This window comes from Gigantopelta aegis, chromosome 15 (genome assembly GCF_016097555.1).
Source record: "Gigantopelta aegis isolate Gae_Host chromosome 15, Gae_host_genome, whole genome shotgun sequence".
Classification (NCBI taxonomy): domain Eukaryota; kingdom Metazoa; phylum Mollusca; class Gastropoda; order Neomphalida; family Peltospiridae; genus Gigantopelta; species Gigantopelta aegis.
Genome location: NC_054713.1, coordinates 8,811,392 through 8,818,764, shown reverse-complemented (window position 1 = coordinate 8,818,764; position 7,373 = coordinate 8,811,392).

The following is a 7,373-nucleotide window of genomic DNA, read 5'->3' as shown; positions in this document are numbered from 1 at the left end:
GAAGGCCCTTTGCTTACCTCCTCCCACGTGACGCCCTGTGTATCGAAGACTGATTACCATATTTACCACAGTAACGCCCTGTGTAGATCGAAAACTCTAATTATCGTACTTACCACAGTAACGCCCTGTGTAGATCGAATATTCGTATTACCGTACTTACCACAGTAACGCCCTGTGTAGGATCTAGGACATCTGCAGGAGCAGTCGTGTTGTTCGGTTCCGCCATTCTGACACTTTGTGGAACACTGAATGTGTGGAGTCACTTCAAATACAGACAAGAACATCGTTGGTTTTACAAACCTTCATCGTATTATCATAACGTCAGATGTGGTGTCCTTAAGTTACGATTGACGTAAAGGTGTTTAACGTCAAACATAGGATTGTTGTTGTATTAGAGCGGGAATCCTTGAATACCGTTTGGTATACATAGATTCCGCAGTTTTTATATACAGTTTTCTCTGGCCATAATGAGAGCGCAGAGGCGGATCGGGGGGTGGGGTGGGTGGGGGGGGGGGGGTGGCAGTGGCCTACTCCCCTAAATTTTGCGACAGTTATAATAAATGAGGGGGGGGGTTCCCCTCCAATCACACCCAAAGTTCTCTTGACATTCATCGTCATGACATTGGGACCCCCATAACCGAGAGAGAGAGAGAGAGAAGAGAGAGAGAGAGGAGCAGAGAGAAAGAGAGAGAGAGAGAGAGAGAGAGAGAGAGAGAGAGAGAGAATGAGAGAGTTATTAGCGGGAGTGTACGAGTAAGTGGATATTTCAGGTGAACAGGAGGTGTTCTTTTGTTTTTTGTATTTTCCCTTCCCTTATTATTTCCTAGCCCCACCTCGCTTTTTGACGGGGGACTGACTGCACACGGCGGAACGAACGAACGCAACGACGAACGGATGGACGATCGTACAAATCTGACCGGCTTAACGAAAACATACCAGCCCCGCAGCCGCATATACCGACTTCATGACGGCTAGCTTAGACAGTCAATAAACCTTTCTTAATATATAATTAGGGTACAAGGCACGCTGTCCTGGGCACACCAACACCTCAGCTATCTGGGGCTGCTGCCGGTCCCAGGACAGAGGGGTTAGTTGTTAATTATTAGTGGCTAGTGAGAGAGAGATGAGAGAGAGAGAGAGAGAGAGAGAGAGAGAGAGAGGAGAGAGAGAGAGAGAGAGAGGAGAAGAGAGAGACGAGAAGAGAAGAGAGAAGAGGGGTTATTTAGTCTTACACCTACTCTAGAGTCGTTAAAACTCGCGCTCTGTGTTGGAGCCGGTACCTGGGACCAGGGGCTGCGAACCATGTACCTTATGCAAGCCCTTATGTCCGATGACTTAACCCCACAACACCACCGATACCGGTTAATCTCATCTTACCTGGTTGGCAAACTCTACACGTGAACGGACAACTCTGTGAGAAATATGGAATCGTTCCGCAGGAATTCTCTTTACCCGGACAGAACCACGCATCTTTGGCAGCTGAACAGTCCACTGGAAGAGAGAGAAAGAGAAATTTGTTTTATGTGAAATCATAAATGTGAGAGAGAGATTTAACACACAAATCGCGTTCTTCAACCACTGACTATTAAGTGTGTATTTTTATTACAAGATGACAACAAATTAACATTTGCATTTGCCAAAGGTCTTGAGTGTGCAACTACCTGTGTCGATATTAAGCAGCGTTCTGTGTTGTGTGTCATATTTTATGGAAACCAAGCTAAAATAATGTGTTAAAGTTTGTTTTGTTTAACGACACCACTAAAGCACATTGGTATATTATTCATCGGCGATTGGACGTCAAAGATTAGGTAATTCTGACATATAGTCTTAGAACGGAAACTTGCTACCTATTTCCATTTGTAACAAGATATCTTTTATATGCACTCTCCCACAGACAGGATAGCTGATACCACGGCCTTTGATATACCAGTCGTGGTGTACTGGCGGGAACGAGAAATAGCCCAATGGGCTCATCGACGGGTATCGATCCTAGACCAACCGCGCATCAGGCGAGCGCTTTACCACTAACAGCTACGTCCCGCCCCAAAGATGGCAACACACTGATATTTTCTTTTATCAAAGGTGTTTGCTGTGCGACAACCTGCGTGGGCCTGTTGCAGCGTTCTGTGATGCGTGCAAGAATTATGGGAACCTGTTTATAGAGTAAAACGAAAACAAAAACAATTACCAAATCCACACTGGCGTCCGTAAAACCCAGGCTGGCATTTACAGGTGCACGAACCAGCATCCATTTGTCCATGGTTGAGACAGACTAAACCTCCACAATCTGTTAATTTAAAAACTAAAATCAGCATGGTTTGAAGACCACTTGACTCAAGAAATAGATGATGGTGGTGATGACGACGACGACGAAGACGACGACGCTAATGACGATATAATAATATGTCAGTGGTGATGACGATGATGGAGGTTGTGATTTTGGCTATGATCATGATATAATAATATGGCAATATGATGATGATGATGATGATGATTATGATGACGATCGTGATGTGTGACTATTTGTGTACCTGCATGTGTGTATGCATGGTGATTATGATGGCGGTGGTGGTGACGATGATGATGATAAAGGTGATCGTGATGATGATGATGATTATGATGATGATGGTGGTAATGATGATGATGAATATGATGATGATGATGGTGGTAATGATGATGATGATGATGGTGGTGGTGGTGATGATGATGATGGTGGTGATGATGGTGATGTTGGCGGTGATGGTGATAAACCATGGTCGTGATGATGATGAAAGTTCGATATATCGGTGTTCGTTATATTTATTAAGTAAAACGTCATACCACACAGACGTTTACTGCCGCAAACTCCACATCTCGGTAAGAAACACGCTTCGTATGGCTTGATATCCGTGTTCACTAGTCCTTGGGGCCTGGAATAAAATAACAATACACTGAATGCTCATCAGTTGTGTCTGCGTTAATTTAGATAGGTAATATTTGCATGCCTGCTCACGTGCGTGTGTGTGTATGGGGAGTATAGCCCAGTGGTAAAGCTTTCGCTTGATGTGCGGTCGGTCTGGGATCGATCCCCGTCGGTGGGCCCATTGGGCTATTTCTCGCTCCAACCAGTGCACCACGACTGGTATATCAAAGGCCGTGGTATGTGTTATTCTGTCTGTTGGATGGTGCATATAAAATATCCCTTGCTGCTAATCGAAAAGAGTAGCTCATGGAGTGACGACAGCGGGTTTCCTCTCTCAATATTTGTGTGGTCCTTAACCATATGTCCGACGCCATATAACCGTAAATAAAATGTGTTGAGTGCGTCGTTAAATAAAACATTTCTTTCTTTCTTCCTCTATTCTCGTACCGCGTGGCGTCGCCTTAAGGTTCAAGCTCGCTGACCTGGGCCCATGCCTCAGTTATCTATAGTAGAAGTTTGTTTTGTTCAACGACACCACTAGTGCACATTGATTCATTTAACCATCGGTTATTGGATGTCAGACATTTGGTCATTTTGACATATAGTCTATTAGTAGCAAGGGATCTTTTTATATGCACCATCCTACAGACAAGATAGCACATACCACGGTCGTGGTGCACTGGAACAAGAAATAGCTCAGTGGGTCCACCGACGAGGGTCGATTCCAGACAGACCGCGCATCAGGCGAGCGCTTTGCCACTGGTCTCAGCTATATGGGATGTCTGTCCAGGACGGTGGGTTATTGGTTAGTTGTCAGTCAGTCTACTTAAGGTTCAAGCACGTCTGTCTTGGGCACATTCTCAAGGGGCAGCTGTCAGTTATTTCATACTCACTGTCCCGCATAGTTGCAAACAAAGTATGTGTATCCATCCGCGCAGTTAGCCTGACCACACCCTACTCTCGTGGCGGCCCCTTGAACCATCTGAAAATAAACAGTTTACAATCATTACAACTTATAGCATAATATATTATAGTTGGTGGTTTTTATGATTGTTTCATCCATATTAAAACTCCAGCACCAGCCTCGGTGGTGTCGTGGTTAAGCCATCGGACATAAGGCTGCTAGGTACAGGGTTCGCAGCCCGGTACCGGCTCCCACGATTTTTAACGAGTCAATTGGTAGGTGTAAGACCACTACACCCTCTTCTCTCTCACTAACCATTAACTATTAAAAACTAACCCACTGTCCTGGACAGACAACCCAGATAGCTGAGGTATGTGTGCCTAGGACAGCGTGCTTGAACCTTAAGTAGATATAAGCACGAAAATAATTTGAAATGAAACGAAATGAAAACTCCAGCTATTAAATGTGTTCTTACAATCGCAGTGGGGTTTTACGGATTTCATTTCTGGGTTGTTGTTTTTTTGTTTTTGTTTTTGTTGTTTTCTTTTCTTTTTTTCTTTTTGGTAAAGACGAATGCTGGTAAAATCGCAAGTTGCATGGGTTGATATTTGTCAACAAGGGAATGGTCAAAAAAAAATAAACAGTTATTAATAGCAAAAAAAAAAATAAATAAAAAAAAAAAAAAATAAATCGCAAGTTACTAAACAGAATCCATTGATGTTTTTTTTTCTCTGATAGCTTTTCAAATTATAGATTGTTTTCGACTAGATGTAACCTGTACACGTCACATGGGAAAGTTAAGATGGGCTGTAGTAGTTCCTTCAGCCCTAAAACAAAACAACAACATAAAAATAACAACAACAACAACAAAAAACCTAACCCTAACCCTAACCCCCCCCCCCCCCCCCCCCCCCCCCCAAAGAACCCCGAGCGCTTGTGAACAATTCGACTGGTTTTTAACATGTCCTATCATATCGTATTCATTTAACGTTATGTGCAAAAAACAGTCAGTCGACACATGTACCCGCCTAGGCGTACGGGCTCCCATTTCTGTAAAGCGGCAGGCTGATTTTTGCCCGAATTAAACGAAAATTCCGGAATCTGGATAACAGCATTTATTCATAGGTGCATTATAGCCCGAGTACTCTGACTTTAAGACAGCTAGTCGGACATTTGGACAGTTATACGCTGTAATGAGAGGGTATAACTGTCCAAATCTCCGTCTAGTTCTCTTACAGTCAGAGTAATCGGACCAAGTTGAATTACTGCTAAATAGCGATATTGGATTGCAAACGAATCACTACGCATTTGTTTTTTTCATGGACTACAACTAATATTGTGGGTAGAATGATGGAAATACATATCGAAACGTTTTTAGGCAAACTCAGGTAAGTTGGCCCCTATCCCTCCCCCTCACCTCACCCCGGTATCGTATGCTTATGAGCACCCGGCATCTGGAACACGGTTTCTGTATTAGTATAAGGGAGGTAACTCTTCGCGTAAACCTGGAGCTCTCACATCACTCACCTGTGTATAGTGAGACGTGGCGAGTCCGTTGCGGGAACCCCTGCCGTAATGGAAGTTCTGTCTTTCGCTGAACCATTGGTCGATAATTGACTCAAATGACGTCACTGGGGAACCCCTTCCGACATTCTGACCAATCTTAATTCCCGGTAGATCTTAAAACGAAATAACATGTTTTTTTTATTTTAGGAAGAAAGAAAGAAAATAGTTTATTTAACGACACACGTAACACATTTTTTTTACGGTTACATGCGTCAGACATATGGTTAAGGACCACACAGATATTGAGAGAGAAAACCCGCTGTCGCCACTTCATGGGCTACTCTTTTCGATTAGCACCAGGGAATCTTTTATATGCATCATCCCATAGACAGGATAGCACATACCACGGCCTTTGTTACACCAGTAGTGGAGCACTGGCTGGAACGAGAAATAGCCCAATGGGTCTACCGACGGGGATCGATCCTAGACGACCGCGAATCAAGCAAACGCTTTACCACTGGGCTACATACCGCCGGAAGAAACCAGATGGGTGTAACTGGACATTTATATGGGGGGGGGGGGGGGGGGGGTGGGTGGGAGGGGTCGCAATTCAGAAGTCAATGACTAGCACTAGAATTAGCACAGATTCAGAAAGTGAAGTCAGAGTGTATGCCCACAACAGGCATACGTGATCAATTATCTGATGGAAGCGTGTGGAAAAAAAGATACTCTATCAAAACCACGCAGAAGAAAGATTATATGAGGTGGGTTGTCTTTCAGCGGCGGGAATAGAGATGTGAGAAAAGTATGTAATAGTTGGTTACTTTTGACCACCAGATGGATGATTTGGTTTAGCAAAACTTTAATAAAAAATAATAATAAAGGAGCAGTTAAACAAACAAAACAAAAAATACAAAAACAAAAACCCACCTCACAACCTCCTCAAACCCCCCCCCCCCCACAAAAAAACAAAAAAAACCCACCCACAAACAAGAAACAAACAAAAAACCCAAACCCAACAAAAAATGTTTTAAACAAAATTGTACAGCCAGTGCACTATGACTGACGTATCCAAATATATGGTATGTGCTATCCTGTCTAGTATGCATCATGTACTGCGAAACCACCTTCATTCATGATGGTCTAATTTTCATTTTGGAGATTTTTTGGGGCACTGAATTTCAAGTGTGAGGCGGTCACCGTAACACCCACCGGATCCGCCCCTGCTATGCTACTCACTAACAGATGCTCTCCTTGATGGCTCACTCTCGTTAGACAGAGTACACTGGGCGGCCCACTTGCCAGCAATGGCAGCTAGCTCGTTATCCCACACCTACAACAAAGACAGAATTGGTCTATTTAAAGTCGCAGATCCTACTCTCAACCCGTGAAAATAAGACACGAAGTTTGTTTAATCTGTAAACATGTAACACATTTGGGTAAAGTTACAATTGAGTGCAACAAGTCTGTGATATTAAAGACATATTGTCACAGACCACTGACCTATTAAATGGCCTAACAAAGTATTACCTAAACAAATATAAATTTGATCTGTCCCTAAATGTACTTTATTCAACTATTCTCAAGTAACCACCATACTCCACTTACTAATTGTAAAATTGTCATTTATTATCAATTTTTTGAGAAATAAGGTCATTAAATTTGTGACAGTATGCCTTTAATACTGGGAAATACAATTAAAAATAGACTAACCGTTACTTTTCAGAGGTACGTGCGTTTTTAAAATATGAACGAAAACATGCATGTCGATGTATTAGAAACACCAGGATGACCAGAAGCACGTCGGATACTTTAAACAATAAAAACTAAGTAATGTTTGATTTCAATAATCAAAAACTGCTCTAATAATAATTTTAAAAATACGCCGTAGTATTTAAAAACTTTGGTCTGTCACTTTAAAAGCCTAACTACCGTACGCACTTAAAGGGTGACTTTAGCGATAAGATCGCTTCGTAAAACGAGATCCTGTTCTATATGTTATTGCATTAAAAGTTAAAGTTTGTTTTCTTTAACGACACCACTAGAGCATATTAATTTATT